Raw genomic sequence first — 17663 nt, 5'->3', positions numbered from 1 at the left:
CCTGATGTTGACTTTTTAATTATTTTTGCAAGTTTTTGAACCTTGCAATTGCATTTGTATTAGGGAAGAGTCAGTAGTCCTAAACTGAAATAACCGACAGCGCACCAGACGACGGGCTGGTCCCGAAACATGTTGTGTATGACGAAATAAAGAAAATCTCCCAAAACACCTACGAGATTAGTATCACAACGGTTGTATTTGAGAGCTCGGTTGCATTAGATCGCGGTTTTTACATATTTTAATATTTATGGGACATTTTACATACTCTCTGGGGAACAATCTAAACCAATAAAATTCAGGCAAAAAAATTGTGTCCTTGTCTAATCCCTTAATACGAATCCGGCATAGCTGTTATCAGCTATACTGTATAGGAAGGAAGGAATTTTTTATCGATATTAACAGTAACGATTGTAATCGATTAAAGTCGATCTCATCCACTGAGAGTGCTTGCGTCGTGGTCAGAAACATTTGTAAGACTGGCTGAAAGCTAAAAATAAGAGTGAAGATGTAAAATTCTACTATACTTTAAAAGTAACTATTGACTATTTCCTACAGAAAAGTCAAATAGTTTTCCGAATTCCTTATAACAGTATATATTTAACAGTAAAGTGTGGTTGAAAATTATTATCGGGGTTTTACGGCTTTGTAGCATTTATTGCATTGAACTTACAGTAATATATAACATGTGAAATAAAGTCGCAACTTCCAATGTGAGCATCTTTCGTCACATGGCACACATCAAGTCGATGGGTGAGTTGTTTTCACTCCTTGACCATCTTGTGTGGAGTAAATGTTGCTACAACTGCTTCAATCCTGTCCCTTAAGTTCACAGATCAGCTGGTTATGATACTTTAGGAGTAAAATTCGCACGGCCTCACATGGAGTGAACACGGAGGCCATGCGAAATAAGTTCTGTCTTCTCGCACCTTGTGGCCCCTCCAGAGGTCGTTTAACCCACCACGTACCGTGTTTTCACTGTGACGTAACACATTACCTTGCTGCTAGATAAAGTTGTATAGTTCAGCTTCTTCCAACTGAAAACACTACACCAGTTCTAGCGCATAAAAATAAGAAACATCAGTTTCAGTTGCTTCACTGAAACAGAATGATCTATAAATTTTCCGCTGGGATATGGCGAAAAAAAATTTCAATTTATGGGACGCTCGTTCTAGCTGTATCATCTCGTGGGGATTTGCTAGCCCTCAGATACATTATATGTGTTCGCAGTTCTACTTAAGTGATAAACCATTTGATCAATAGGACTGCACGATACCGAAAATCTTGACCTCTATGCAGCAACTCCTCGTATGCAAAGTTGACACGTAAATCGTAGTTTGTAGGCTCTAGAGCTTGTAACAGCTGTACAAACAAAACTGAATTACTGTCTCATTTGACATATTATTTTTAATTGTCAATTGAATGTAATTAATGTTGCAAAGCCTTAAAAGCCACATATTAATTTTCACACACCCGCTATTAAATACTGAGTTTATTCGTTACACACCTCCACCTATTAATTTTTCTCCCCACACTCCAATAAAATTACATTTAGGTATATTTTGGTTCCTATTCTAAATGTAATAACTCTATGCAGCGTCTCACTGTAATGCATTTTCCTTCTTGTATAAAGCTCTTTATTACACAGAAGCAGCCGTTTGTAGGGATATCGATCTTCTCTCAAGTTTCCAGTCATGGTAAGCGTAGCGGACTGCTGACCGAAGGAGGCGGGGTTCGGTTGCCGGCCAGTAGCTTTATTTATTTATTTACTTTATTTTATTTTATTTTATTTTTTTTGCCCATGGATTGGTTTTGTGCTGTTCTTACTTTTGTACCTTTATAATTGATATTACGCTGGTGAGATAGTTGTTAAAGAAAAATAGCCGGAAATGTGAAATTCACAAACTTAAGTGACTGCAACAAAGGGCGACTGTTTTGGTCCGGCGCCTGGAAACTCGTAAACGGCGAAGTAGATCAGCCGTTCACGTGACATTGCCGTTAGCGTATATGGATAGTGATTTAAGAACGGAAAAAAAAGGAGTAGGCGAAAGCTTTTGGAAGTTAACGCCCCATTACTGTAGGTGTAGGTTGTAAATTTACTGGAACTCTAGAGTAGAATAGGCGGCAATCTGTGGCAGGTCTCACAACACACTACGACGTCGATTCTGTCGCTAGTGTTTAGAAGCACACCGTTGTAAAGTAATGTGATCGGTAATGTTATTAGGGTCTACTGAGCGAATCTGACGGTAATAATTTTCGGGAGACCCGAGTGCAACACACTCGAAAAGTGTTCTTCTCGAAACAGCCGTTGCTGGACGGGCAGGAAGTTTCTCCCGGCCGTTACTCCACGAGAGCATCTAAGTTTTAGGACAGATATCGTAACCTTGATACCCGACTGTGGTGCAAAATCCTTAGTAAAGTAGGAAAGTAATTAGCAATGCGAGCGATCTGGTTTAATAACAGAGTGGAAACAGAAAAGGAAATGCCAATAATCCGGGAATGGAGAAAAATTTTTCTTCAGTTATAAGTAGTAAAAGATATTTGTTTTACAACGAGGGGAATAGGTCTGCCTTGAGGTGGGGGATTTGTTCATCCCCCATAGGTTCAGATCAAAATCGAGCAGTTGGGTGCAATACGCATGCTAGCCTACTAAAGATAATAGGACCCCACCACATTGGGCTAGTACATGATAGAGGTCGGACGAACCTTCTCAGTGTTAACTAATGTTCTAGAACACATGTTATAAATAGCACGTTTCACACTGTACACCAATCCGCCAAATCTGTCTTCAGCAATGAATTGTGTACCGCATTAAAGACAGGGACACAACTCATCTTCTTCTTTTCCATGCGTCTTTGTCCCTCATCGGCGTAGGGTGGGCATGGTTATTAACGGACTGGGTGTAGTTACTTTGAGAGACAAGCGGAGACTAACATGGGTTCATATCCCACTTCCTTGTACTGCATACTTTTTCTTGTTAACGTATAACTAACTATTCTTCTTGCAACATACTAATATAGGATTATTTATAAAGGAATAATCTGCTAAAATCTCAGCGGAAAATGTAAAATCGAACATTCCTGTAGCACAGAGTTCGGAAATTGAAGCATTGTGGGCGTGCTTGCAACTTAGAACATAGGCTGGTTTCCCACACCCGATAATATGATCAGCCCTAACATGCAACACAGTAACTAACACGTGGAGAAAACTATATTCCATCCTCCTTTGTAGATACTGTACAGTGTTTAACCATCATTTTCTGAGCATTTTTGGTGAATTAAATAAAAATTTAGTTTACACAGGTAATAATATAGCTCTCTATACAAATGCCTTTCCGAGATGGATGTCTGAAACACTCCTCTGTGATGCAGACAAGGGGGAGATTGAGCCAATAATTAAATCACCGAAGATTAAGGGCTGTCATGGTTATGATGGAGTGCCTAGCGGAATATTGAAGTATCGTGCTGCACATGTTATCCCTGTATTCAACCAAATTTGTGATTTTCCCTTTAGGAATGGTCAGTTTCCTGAACGATCAAAGTACTCAGTAGTAAAGCCGCTTTATACGGAGGCAGAAAGGGATAATGTAAACAATTTTAAGACCGAATTCTATGCCATCAGTGTTGGCTAAAAAGTTACTGAAAAGGATGTGTATGTAAGAATAATTAATTATTTTGTATCACGCGATTTGCTACCAAATGAACAGTTCGGCTTTAGAAGTCGTTTAACATCGACAATACTATATTCCCTTTTCTCTGTGAGGTACTGTACGAGTTAAACAAAACGTTTCGAAGGCTAGGCATATGTATTTTATTTACCTAAGGCGTTTGATTGTGTTGATCACAAAATACTGCTCCAGAAGTAGGACCATTACGTAATACTAGGAGTAGCTCACAGTTGGTTCACCTCTTACTTAAGCAATAGACAGCAAACGTTCATTGTTCAAAATGTTGAGAATGGCTGTGATGTGTGGTCTGAGTGGGGTACGGTCAGGTGGGGCATGCCCCAGGGCACAGTGTTGGGGCCACTTCTGATCCTTATTTATACAAATGATATGCCCTCTAGTATTACGGAAAACTCTAAAATATTTCTGTTTGCTGATGACATTAGCTTGGTAGTTAAGGATGTTGTGCGCAACATTGGCTCGGTTTCAAATAGTGCAGTACATGACCTCAATTCAAGGCTTGTAGTAAATAAACTAACGTTAAATCACAGTCAGACGCAGTTTTTACAGTTTCTAACACACAATTCAAGAAAACTTGTTGTTTTAATTTCACAGAAAGTGCATATGATTACTGAAACTAAACAGTTCAGATTTACAAGTGTTCACATAGATAGTAAAATGTCGTTGAAAGCCCACGTGCAGGATCTTGTTCAGAGACTTAAAATTGTCATTTTTAGTATTCGAATGGTATCTGAAGTAATTAATAGTCCTACACGAAAATGGATTTACGTTGCTTATTTTCATTTGCTTATGTCGTATGGTATTATATTTTGGGGTAACTCCATCCATTCTGAAAGATATGTTTGGCCCAGAAATGGGCGGTTCGGGCAATAACAAGTGTACATTCACGAACCTCTTGTCGACCGCTGTTCAAGAGTCTGGGTATTTTGATATTAGCATATATATATATATATATATATATATATATATACCTTGCTGTCATTTCTTGCTAACACTGTTAGCTTATTCCCAAGAATTTGGATCGAATTTCCTTAACCCTTGTGCAGAATGGTATCCAGTATACTGCCGGATCCACTTTCAATAAGCTACCACTGGAATTCAAGAACCTTCGCTTTCAAATCGAAGCTGAAGATTTTCCTCATGGGTCACTCCTTCTCTTCTGTCGAGAAATTCCTTGGAAAAGTAAGCTGATTCTTGTTGTAATGTTGATTGCGTTTACTTAAACTTATAGATTGACGTTTCATGTTCATAAACTTCCTAATTTTATCTGATATTACTTTTATGTTGTAATTTCATGTACTGACATTTTCCATGAGCTTGGAGATTTGCTCCTCAGTTTGGTCTTACAGAACTTGATATGTAAATAAAAAATAGAAAAGGAAATAAATATCATCACCCCATACGAAAAGTGGAACTGATTGTCAAAGAAATTATTTTTGACAACTATGTACGTACCTCAAAATATGAAGTAATGCAATGAAGGAAATACTGAGGAAGGAATAAGTGATTTTTTTTTCTTAGTCTCCTACATCGACTCACGTATGTCACTTGCTTTTGTACATGTTGGTCCTATTAAATCTTCGTTCTGTAATCAACAAAACTAACCTACTTAGGTCGACATCTATGAAATTTATAGTAGTCTTGTTTAATTTTGCTTTTATCTCGGAAATTATACATACATGAGCAGAGTTACTACTTATTGTGTATAGTAAAAGCATTAAGATGTCTCTAAACACACTAAACTGAACATAATATCTGACTGAGCAAATGAGACACTAATAAAGTATTGGTGCAATCTTAAGGACTAACTAGTATTCGACTGGCAAAGCATCATATTTCTGATCGTAATATTTCTACTCTTATTTCTTTTATTATCGTTAGACGTAAGAGTAGTTTTCTGTCCATCAATGACCTATCCAGTTAGTTCATTAGTCTAGTACGTTTCGGCATACGTCATTCTCTTGCTGTCCTTGACCCTCTGAGGCGTCATCATTTGAAGCATGTTCGTGTAATGTCCTGCTGCAACACCTGTCAATTGCTTCGTATTTAGTTTTGCTCTGAGTAACTCTTTGTATACATTATTATGAATTTTATGAATATTCTTCGACTGCTTGTGTAATGTCAGTAGACTCCATTTCAAAGCGTGAATTCTCGTTGAGAATCAATTTCTAATATCTACTTAGTCTTACACAACTTCGCTTTGTAAGCAGCTCTATTTTTTTTTGCAACACTGGTTGAATTTTCTAGTTTTTTATTTAACAGTTCAGGTGCCCCTGCACAACACAAAATCATTTATATCTTGCAGTCTTTTGATGTTTCTGCTAAATCATTTTATTACCGTGTCTCTTCATTCCATTAGCAATTCTTCCTAAGCTTTTTCCAATAGCTGTGGACAGTTAATGTCACTGCAGAGCTAAGCACTACCATTGCAGCTTAATTTTTAATTGGAAACTTGTATCTCCTATTTAATTGACATAGAAAGTAGAATTTATACAATCGTTTCGGAATACGGTGGTGTTTCGGTGTAAGAGCTTGTCTAGTGTATGGCAGGCAGTCTTCATATTTTATTGTTATTCATCAAAACTGACCGTGGTGTTTGTGGTGTCACCGCCAGACACCACACTTGCTAGGTGGTAGCCTTTAAATCGGCCGCGGTCCGGTAGTATACGTCGGATCCGCGTGTCGCCACTATCAGTGATTGCAGACCGATCGCCGCCACACAGCAGGACTAGAGAGACTTCCTAGCACTCGCCCAGCTGTACAACCGACTTCGCTAGCGATGGTTCACTGACTTCTACGCTCTCATTTGCCGAGACGATAGTTAGCATAGCATTCAGCTACGTTATTTGCTACGACCTAGCAAGGCGCCATTGTCTGTTGCTATTGATACTGAGAATCATGTAATGTCAAGAGCGACGTTCGTCATTAATAGATTAAAGCTAAGTATTCCACCAGCTACGTCCGTTTTTCTCAATTCTAATTCCCTTGCCATGTTCCAGACCTCACGCCAGCCTGCGTGAGCTAAAACGCGTGCATTTCGGCCACCTTTGGTAACACGGTTGGCTCTCCTGCCAACCACAACAGTGTTCATACGAACTGATGAAATTATTTTCAGGACTTATAATTGCTTGAGCACTTGGTGTGTTGTGACCCATTTCAAACAAGCTAAAGAGAAATTGAATCTAATAAGATTTCGTTACATCGTTATAGTGTACACATTTCTCTGCAACATTTAAAAATGAGCTGGATAAACTAACATAATACAGTAGCTAATAGATGTAAATGATTGAAAGTGCTGTAGCTTGTAGCTAAAAGTCTTCCAGTCGCGCACAGAAAGTTTGACGTCACATGGTGTGAGCCTAGTGTGACTGTAGTGCAAAACTAGACTGGCCTCGCATCACGAGATAGCTGAAGGAACGCAGAAAAGCTATCATGCTTCAACCTACAGGCAGCTGAGATACATCATGGATGAGTTCATCATCACAACATGGCCCAGGGAAAACATGTTGATGACTGACGAGTGTAACCAATGAATTTGGTACAGCACACAACACGGCTGCACGTGCCTGAGTACGTTGCAGACCAGAAGCACTGCTTCTCGAAGGGGAGTAGGTGGTTGGGCATTACATTCTGCAACAAGCAGGAAAGGGACCTCCTTCAAACAGTGAGTACAATTGCAATTGTAGCCGCAATTAACAGGACTGAAAGGCAGGCAGTCTTACGCTCAACTATGGCACGGCATTCATGGGCATAGTCTGTTTGCGTGACAACCAGTATGTTGTCTTCCGTAGGCAGCCGCACATCGCTGGCACCGTTTGCGATGGTGCGAAAAGCGCGGGGATAGTTCCAACGAGGGTTGGAGTCACGTGCTCTTCTCTAATAAGAAAAAATTCAGCCTGAGTAGCGACTTTGGACGTAATTTGGGAAGACGTTATGTTCCCAGTAACGTTATCAAACATGTTTGTTTTGGTGGTCCAGGTGTTATACTGTGCGAAGGCGTAATGCTACAGGGGCTTACTGACTCCAGATCTGTGAAACCAGTACTGTCCCCGTAAAAGTTATTGTATAGTTCTTCCTGATAGTGGTCCTTTAATTTTTATGGAGGACAATGTGCGACCCCATCGAACAGATCTATAGGAATGGGGGATATCGGCGAATGAAATGGTTGTCCTTTCCTCGACAAATTCGGTCGGTGTCGTGTGGGATGCACTGGGGAGTCGTACTGCTCCACCAACGTACCAACGACCATTCCGCAGTTATCAATCGCCCTGGTGGAGCTGTCGAACGCCCTACCACGGGGATTCGTTTTGGCCCGCCCTTTTCTATTGTCCATGGGACCATCATTAATCTTGGTGGCTTCAGAGTAATTGTTGTCTTGGAATAAAAAAGTAGTTTATGTTCGTCTTATTGTATGTTTCATGTATTTACCTTCTCTAACACACTTTAGCTGTTCTTTCTATATAATTGCGGTCCTAGTTTCATCGAGCGTTCTTTACTTCGAGTTGTGTACCAAGTGACGGTCAGTCACTTGTGTTCGTGCCGCGTATATGAGGAAGACCTATATTCTTCTTGTTGAGACATTCTAATAGGGTGTGGCAGTTAGTGAATGAGTCGCGTAAAGTTATTCTAGCCATGCAAAGCGGGCCCTACGGGGCAGGTGACTACCCATCCGCTTTGCTGGCAGACCTACCTCATTCGACGGCCGACCACTAACCACTCCTCTCGGCGGTCGCGTAGGCCATGGAAGCTCTGAAAGATTATTCCTGCTAAGACACCATCATCTCATCCGGCACCCGCGCTTCGGATACTGCACAGAAGCGGACATTGGAGCTTGTTGAACAGCGGAAGAGCGACAATCGAGCAGCACTCTCAGTGGAGCGGTGCGACAACGAAACAAGGGATGAAGGCAGCTTATCGCAGCAGTTCAAAAATAGTTCAAATGGCTCTGAGCACTATGGGACACCTGTGGTCATCAGTCCCCTAGAACTTAGAACTACCTAAACCTAACTAACCTAAGGACGTCACACACATCCATGCCCGAGGCAGGATTCGGACCTGCGACCGTAGCGGTCACGCGGTTCCACATTGTAGCGCTTAGAACCACACGGCCACAACGGCCGGTTATCGCAGCATTGCTTAGCTCTTCTAGTTTTGCACCAACTCATGGTACAAACAATGCTGTACCTTCCAGACGGTTGATTTATGCAATGGCTAAATATAACCGTTAGTGAGACAGTGACATCGGCCCTTGCTATATACATGTGGAAGGACGTGCAGGAAACGTTGGTAGGCAGCATCCGATGGCAACCAAGAAGCCTGTGTACACAACAGATTCACAGTGCAGGCAGGACATTACAAATACGTTGTCAACAGGACGGAACACAGTGAAAATTGATATGAAATTTCCCAGAGTAGCTACCTTGCTGGTAGAGTATTTTCAGCTCACCAACTGGAACTCTATGTACCAAGCCACGTGATCAAGCGCCAAGATGTAGCAAAAAAGATTGACACAAGCTTAAACGAGGAAGAACTATCGAACTCTTGCATGTGATAGTTTCATACTATGTTAGAAGCATGTCAAATAAGGCGCTGAAAGACGGAATCACCACTATCGCACCATTTATTGGTTTAGTTTGGTACGCAAATACTGCCAAATTGTTTTTCAATTTACGGGTTGCATTGTCCAGTGGATATTTATGTTCCTTCTGTGTGCTAATTGAGACATGTAAGCACCCAGTGCCACTCTGCCATAAGATGCCCCAATTGCAATGGAGATCATGTGCGAGTCGACTGCTTGTCCACCAGGCGGACTAGGCAGTAAACTGGGGTGTGCCCAGAATACGAGAGCCAGAGGTACGTTAAGGAAGTCGCTACTAGGCATGGCGTCACTTTCGTGGAAGCCGAGACGGCTGTCTCACCTAGGCTGTACGTCGCAGCCGTGCGGTCTCCTCTACCCACCGTGGTTTCCCATGCCTACTAGCTACGCCGCACAGATTTACATCACAAACGAAACGACGCCAATCCGCCCTCCCGACGTCCATATCCCTATGTACGCCACCACCATCTCTGCTCCCAAACATCCTGTCACTGACACCAGTCAGCAGCAACCCGTACCCACGGCAACACCACGCCTCAATATCGCTCAATAACTCTTGCAACGAAAGTTCCACTACTCCGGAGACAGAAACAGGCAGAACATCTGTTCCGCCGTCACTCACACTGCAAGACAATCTTTTTAATCTTATAAGCAGTCCATTCACGAAATCAACACGGCACGACAAGGGCCAGTCAATTCCAGAGCAATACACCAGATGTAGCTGGAGACTGTAACTCAGCAAAATGAGGATTAAAGCTCTTTGATTAGAACCCACTTCGGTGATTTCCTACAGAGAAATTACTTTCACAAGACATACAGATTGAAGCTATCTCACTAACTTGGTTTCAACCACACACACATATATAAATAAAATTGAGCAACAAAAGCTTTTCTCAAAAAAAGAGAACTGTAACATATCTCAGAAACACTCAAAAGCATAATTAATTATTTCTTTACTTGACAATAGGATTATCTCCCATTTGAGCCACTGATAACAGAATTTTGTGAAAAAGTTTTGTCAAAATGCAGCCATTGATGTTTGGGCGATATTATTCTTGATGAAAGCAGATTTTCGTGCGGCATCTGCAGCTCCACGTACATTCTAATGCACCAGTTTTCATGTAATGTTATTTTAATTATGTTTACAGCTCAGCTGCCTTTTGAAATGCTGAAATATAAGGACCCCACTGTTCGACCTCTCTCCAAATAAAGACTGCCATGCTAATACTTAACCCCCATAGATAGGTAATTATGCTGTTATGGTAGTGCGTACATATTTTTACCTTACCATAATGGTAGTGCGAATCAAAATCGGATTTCCTCTTCGCTCTTGTCACAATAACAAACTATCACATCAGTACACACGGAAAAAACGAAAAATAGCAGCACATACATTGAATTCAGATGCAAGTAAGAACTGAAGTGATTCATTAAACAGCTAGCAAACACAAGTAAGGTCAACAATATACAGTAGCCTGCCTTGGCAAAAGTAGAGGTGGGCGATAACTCGAAGTGCTATATATATGTCGGGGATTTAAATCTATAGATGGCCTTGTTTCCTGCCGATAGTGCGTCTATCATCTTTGGCGTAAGATTGCAAATCAAAATAACTTTCAATTTCACTACAAAGCAACTTCGTCGTGTGTAATTTCATTTAGGTGAAATGGGGACAGGAGCCCCCTAACCCTCTCCCACGCTGGCTGTGTCTTTGATATATGAATTAAATAAAGGAAGTGCAATAAATAGTATGCTATACGAAAAATGTTATCCTTGCCTTGAATTAATATGCTCGTTATAGAAAAATTATTACTATTATCAATATATATCGTCATTATGTAAAACAAAGCTATTTATTACGTAGATCAATTACAGTGGCAATGCACAACACAGACAGATTAATCGATTAATACTTTAATGAAACAAATGGCATATTTACTTAGAAAAGGTTAATTTTGAGATTAGGCTGGCATATTATGCCGCTGTAAAGTCGACAAGTAATACCAGTGGTAATGAAATTATATAAGGAAGTCAAGACGAAATCTTGATTGTGTTTAAGATAGAGGATTAATTGAACTTGATAAGTCTTATGTATTACAATGTATGATCAGTGTGAAATGAAGGTTATGTTGAGAATACAGACTGATAAAACAGTCTAATCGCAGTCACCCGTTAAGGGACATAACATTTATATTACAGCCTCGTAAATACAGCTGTAAAAACGGATATTACAGTTACCTGGGGCAGCTATTAGACTATTGCTGACACTTGGGTGAAGTTGTTAGGTATGAAATGCGGTCACTTGTGGAGCAGGATGGGGACCGATGTACTTGTATATTGCGCGAGAAGTAGAATCAATGAGGATCATTAGTGATAGTGTTTTAGGGGGATGAAGATATTGTAGATGGTAATCGGACTTTATTACTAATAATGATATTATATTGCACTGAGGAGCGTAATAAAAAAGAAGTAATGTTAAGAAAATCTGATCCCACATACACACATCATTAAGTAGATTTCGAAGGAATAATGTTAACAATAAGAAGAATGAAAGTACTCATGGTATGCTGCGTCCCACAGAAATCTGACCTATATCGAGGAAACTAAGTTCTTATACCTGTTGCTGACTAACAACAGCCGTGGTCAGGAAGTCAGTTTACAACTTACCCAGCTTGTGGTTTGTTTGCATACACACTAGAATCTAGATGGCAATTCCTCGTCTTAGTGGGGATGGATGTAACGATTCATCTATGTCGGCCATTAGTAAATACATTTAATCCTCGTGCATATCACTGAGAAAAGGGACTGAATTAAACAACATTGCTGAGGGACCAGGCGAAACCCCAGGTAATTTATTACTCATGCGCAAATGTCTATTAAAGTTTGTTATAGAAAGTAGATCTTAAAGTGGCCAATCAGCATGCAGAAGTTTTGGAGAAATATAGTGCCTATCTACGTATGGCGTGCAGTGGCACCAGGGCGACAATACCAGCAGCTGTGGATCATCGGGTGACTACTGCTGCGGAACGTGGAACTGAAATGAATATCGTTAACCGTCAGTCTTTGAGCTGGTATATTTGAAAGGCTAATGAAACATTTCTATTTTTCGACAAACTACAACTCTTATTGAAATTAATACTTGATGTTAATTGGGAGTAAATTATTCCAAGCTAATTTGGGAATTCACTGTACTTTGAGCGGTTCTAGGCACTTCAGCCTGGAATCTCGTGACCGATATGGTCGCAGGGTCGAATCTTGCCTTAGGTTAGTTAGGTTTAAGTAGTTCTAAGTTCTAGGGACTCAGGTGTTAAGTCCCATATGCCCAGAACCATTTGAATCATTTTGAGAGTCACGTTGTTTTAAAAAGTATAAATGAAAAAACGTTACAACATTTCTAATCTTTATGATTTTTAATTTGAAGATGTTCCTTTGACACAACTGTATGGTGATAAGTGAACTGCACTTAATTATCCTGAACAGTTATATATGAATGTGGGAAAGTAATTGCGAACAATGAATACAATTTATTCTTTCGGTTCGGTAGAATTGGAATTTTCAGATCACAGGCAGAGAGGAACTTTACTTTCTGCCAAGGCAGTTTATTATAAAGGTTCATCAGTCTAATGAACCGTTGCGTTGGTAAGCGGATTTAATATTGCTGCCGTATTTTGGATTACGTACCTGAGCGAATAGCTTCATCACCTCCAGAACCGCTCAGGATCGTAACTGTACAATTACAACTTCGTTCTCCAGCCACAACACGACAAGTGGAAAAGCCTTACAAGGTTACAACACCCATACAAACAGCCTTTATCGGTTACTCGGGGACGCTACTGCCTCCGGACTGGTCATCTAAGTCACAGGATAGTACTCTCGCTGAAAATGTCGGGGGCTATATGGAATATCGTGTGAAACATAGTGCTCAACATTCCAATGATGTAGTGGTTTTAAAGGATGTCGGTCTCATTTCATTGCTTCAGGTGGAACTATCACACTTGTGGACATGTTCCTTGCAGAATTTAGAGATAGAAGCGGTGTTAAACGTTAGCAGTTTCATGTCTTTTTGGGACGGCTGTTTATTGAAGCGTACAAGTTGTGCAGTATAAATATTTTAATATTACTTTCAGATTGAAGTACATGTATTCTACATATAAATGACATTAACATATTACGATATGGAGGTAAATACGCAACGTTAGTGGTGTTTTCGTCTATATGAATCGCAATGCAGAACTTTTGTGGTAGGGGCTACAGCTGCGTATCTTTTATTACCTTGGTGATCATAGCTGGATTTAATAACACCATGCCCATACTGAGGACAGAGCACAATTAAACGACATTGCCTTTAATATTAGTCTTATTTTGTTAGCCCCATTTAGGATGTGTGTTGTATGAGTGCGGATTTTCTTCCAGTATTCAATTGAGGGATGAAATTTAGATAGATTGCATTTTAGTTACAGATAGTGCACCATATTTCAATTTGCATATTGTAATTATTACGACTAAGTGAAATATTTTTGTGTCGAATTCGTGAGAAAATTAATATAGTGATTACATTAAGCAAGTTGCACAAATGTGTACATTGTACAAGGTATTCTGCAGTTGCCTTTATTTCGACATATATTCTGAGAAATCACCCTAATTTTAACTACAGTTCTTCTGAGCGTTTGTGACTAATCATCTTAATGTCTTCAGTAGATACACGAACGAGTACCTCTGTCTCTCACTTGTGTACCCACTACACTACGAATTCGTCCCATATAATGCCAACGTTACAGTCTGTCACTTGACTTTGTCCATGACTTAAAATCCACTAGTTTCGCATTGTGTGGATGATGAGTATGTCACCAGAGATTCGAAACTGATGGTAAAAGATCAGGAAATACTGCTGTTGGGATGTATTTCCAAAATAAAATGAATAAATAGTTACTCTACACAGCAAAATACATCAGACAAAGTCCACATCTCATCTTCAGAATGGAAGATGGAGGAGTGGTACTGACGGTCATTTGAGTTTTTACGCTACAAGAAATAGCGTTGTTACATTATCAGCCAATTATCTTCATCTACTTTTTGGTTGGTAATCCTTTTGCTAGTCCCCAATTATTAATTGACATAAATCACATTAACTACTAATTCTAGCACACACATCAGTTATATGTTTCGTACAATGGAGATATACCAGAATGCACTTGGTTTTTAAAACTAAGTCCTGTATGAAAACTTTATCTGTGAATAAAATTCATTCACTCTTCTAAAATCACAACGCAACGTAATTAATTACGCAACAGGATAATACTGATGTAATTCGTTCTCAGTAAAAGAATTAATTAGCTAATGAAAGTAACAGCTTATTAAACAGAAACCACAAGAGTCAGTTTATACATTACAGTTAAAATATTAGTTTTCGTACGAAACGCCGCAGCTCTCCACTTAAAATATGTTGTATGTTGCCTGACTTGAAAATAACTAAATATCTAGCAAAACTCAGAACTGCAATTTATTCAATATGTAAACACGTGTATCATGAGCAGTTTTACTTACTCACTACTAGATGAGGGTTTCAATTTCAGCTTGTCATTTTTTGCTGTGGTTTATGGTATGAAGAATGTGTATTTAGCAAAGCAATAACCTGATCAACATACTGATGTAGTATACCAGAATCTCGAAGGTATTAATTTGCTCTAGTTTAGCTGCAGTACATTATACGCCACCGAAGAGGTCCCACACAACCTGCTGTTGTTTACCTTTTAGGAAATGCCTTTCCTGACAAGTAACAACGTTTATTAATCATCAGACAGCAAAAAGAAACAAAAAACCTGTTTCAATTACTTTCACACAAACAATTATTTCCCAAAATATATTAACTCAGGTCAAGGTACTCCGTTTTTCCAACTTTTCAATGGACAGGAAGGACTGTTTTACATTGACGTTGTATACATTCAGTAGCATCTTGTGTTGCCAAATGTAATAATCAACATATTGTTAGTTGGTTTTGAAGCCTGTTCTAACAAATCTTCGGAACTCAATAAGTGAATGATTCTTACGCTCTGAACCTGATGGACACTGGAAGAACATGATAACACACCCAGAGGTACAACAGGGAGTTGTCTGTACGCAAAAGCTGAGTTTTGTGGTCTTTTCGTGACTATGTGTGCCAAAGTAGCGCGGTCCTGTAGGAACGTTAACCACGGATGCTCTATGAATTACTTCAGACACAAATACTGTTACGTACGCAGTTCTCATGCCATTTCCCATTATTGCCAATGTATGCTACACCTACATTTCTGGCCTATATGCTCGTCAGGACACTTTAGCAATGGCTCTCAGCGACTCATTAACTACTCAGACGTCGTTTGAAATACTTTCACTGTCGTATTCAACAGAATGCCTTATGTAATGAAACGTCAGCCTGGAAACTACGATATATTCACTTAACTTCTCGTGGAAGCTAGGAAATATTCACTTTACATCTGTGATATTACAGTCTGTTGTAAACAATGGCCTAGTAATTGTAAGTACTTTACATTACATTTGCTACGCAAATTTTCAAGCAGCAACAAGAGACAGTTGTCCAGCATTCGCAGAAAGTGATTGACAACTCGCTGGTGGAACTAAATACTTTCGACCTACACTTAACGTTCCAGAGTATCTGCCCAATAGATGAACAAAACATATGGTTACATCTAAATACAATTGCATTGATGCCGTTAATAATTCTTTTTCAGTGTTTACAATGTATAGATATAAATGTATTTCGTTTGAACGTTGCAGGTGGATTAGGGATCACAGGAATTGTTGATTTCAGATACATGACAACTAATATTTTAGAAGTTGCTTTGTTGAACAACAAGTGTAGCGCACTAATGAAGAACATATGAAGGTAATATGTCAGTTCAAGCAAATCTCTCATTATCCGTGTTTCATGAATATTCTGAGTGAACACTGAAAATAAATAATTCAATTATTTACTAATGAACACACGTACCAAGTTTACGGGACTGTTTGCTACCATACGTGGAAACCACTAGTTCTACAAAGGAGCATTACACTAGGTCCGACCGACTGCTATATACATATCCATATCTCAACACACACATTAATACGTATGAGTCCTTTCTCAGTAGAAAAGATGTGTTTTCATTAGCGACGATGAACAGATACTGACAGCTCTCATTTTATGCATTTTACAGCATTTGTTTACTCCACATTTTTTCCTTCTTTTGGTCCATACTAACGCCTATCAAAATAAGAAAGAGCTTCGAGTAGAAGAAACTTGTTTAATATTACCGAGGATGATGAGGTGCTCGTAGTTATTAAGATTTACATTTTAGTTCCTTTATTTATTACAGTTTTTGTCATACCCCTGAGTACTGACAACTCCGCCCGGAACATCCCGAGCAATAAGGAATAAAAAGGAAGCGAGGTATGAGTCTGAGATGTTGTCGATGTGGTCTTCCGTCCAAGGACTGGTTTGAAGAAGCTATTCGTTATGAACTGTGTTGTACAAGCGTCTAGATCTGCGAGTAACAACTAAAACCCACATTCTCCTGAATCTTCTTACTGTATTCATCTCTTCATCTCCCTCTACGATTTTTATCCCCCACGGTTCAGTTCAGTACTAAATTGGTAATCGGTTGATGTCTCAAAATTTGTCCATCCATCGGTCGTTTCATCTGGGCAGATTATGCCACAAATTTCTTTTCGCCACAATTCTATTCATCATTAGTTACGTGATCTAACCACTCAATCTTCAGCTTTCTTCTGTATCGCCACATTTTAAAAGCAGTATTGTCTCCTTCTGTTTATCGTCTATGTTTCCCCTCTTTTCATGGCTACACAGCTACATACGATACAAATAATTTTCCTGACTCTTACAGCTATACTTGATTTTAACAACGTTCTGTTCTTCAGAAAGACGGCCGATGTGGCAGAGCGGTTCTAGGCGCATCAATCTGGAACCACGTGACCACTACGGGCGCAGGTTCGAATCCTGCCTTGGGCATGGATATGTGTAATGTCCTCAGGTTAGTTAGGTTTACGTAGTTCCACGTTCTAGGGGACTGACGACCTCAGATTTTAATTCCCATAACGCTCAGAGCCATCTGAACCATTTCCTTCTTCAGAAACACTTTCCTTGATATTACCGTTACACACTTTATATCCCCTCTACTCTGCCCTCTTCAGATATGTTGCTTTTGTTGATGTTCATCTGCCCATCCCCTCCATCATTTCGTGTCACTACCAATTCTTTTCAATTGCTCTTTCGAGCCCTTTGCTGTCTCTGATAGAATAACAATATTATCGGAAAAGTCTAAGTTTTAATTTTTTCTTTCTGAACTTTAATTCCTGCTCCGAAATTTTCTTCCGTTTCCTTTTCTAGTTGCT

This window comes from Schistocerca gregaria, chromosome 3 (genome assembly GCF_023897955.1).
Source record: "Schistocerca gregaria isolate iqSchGreg1 chromosome 3, iqSchGreg1.2, whole genome shotgun sequence".
Classification (NCBI taxonomy): domain Eukaryota; kingdom Metazoa; phylum Arthropoda; class Insecta; order Orthoptera; family Acrididae; genus Schistocerca; species Schistocerca gregaria.
The sequence above is the reverse complement of the archived record's forward strand: the minus strand, read 5'-3'. Positions refer to the sequence as shown.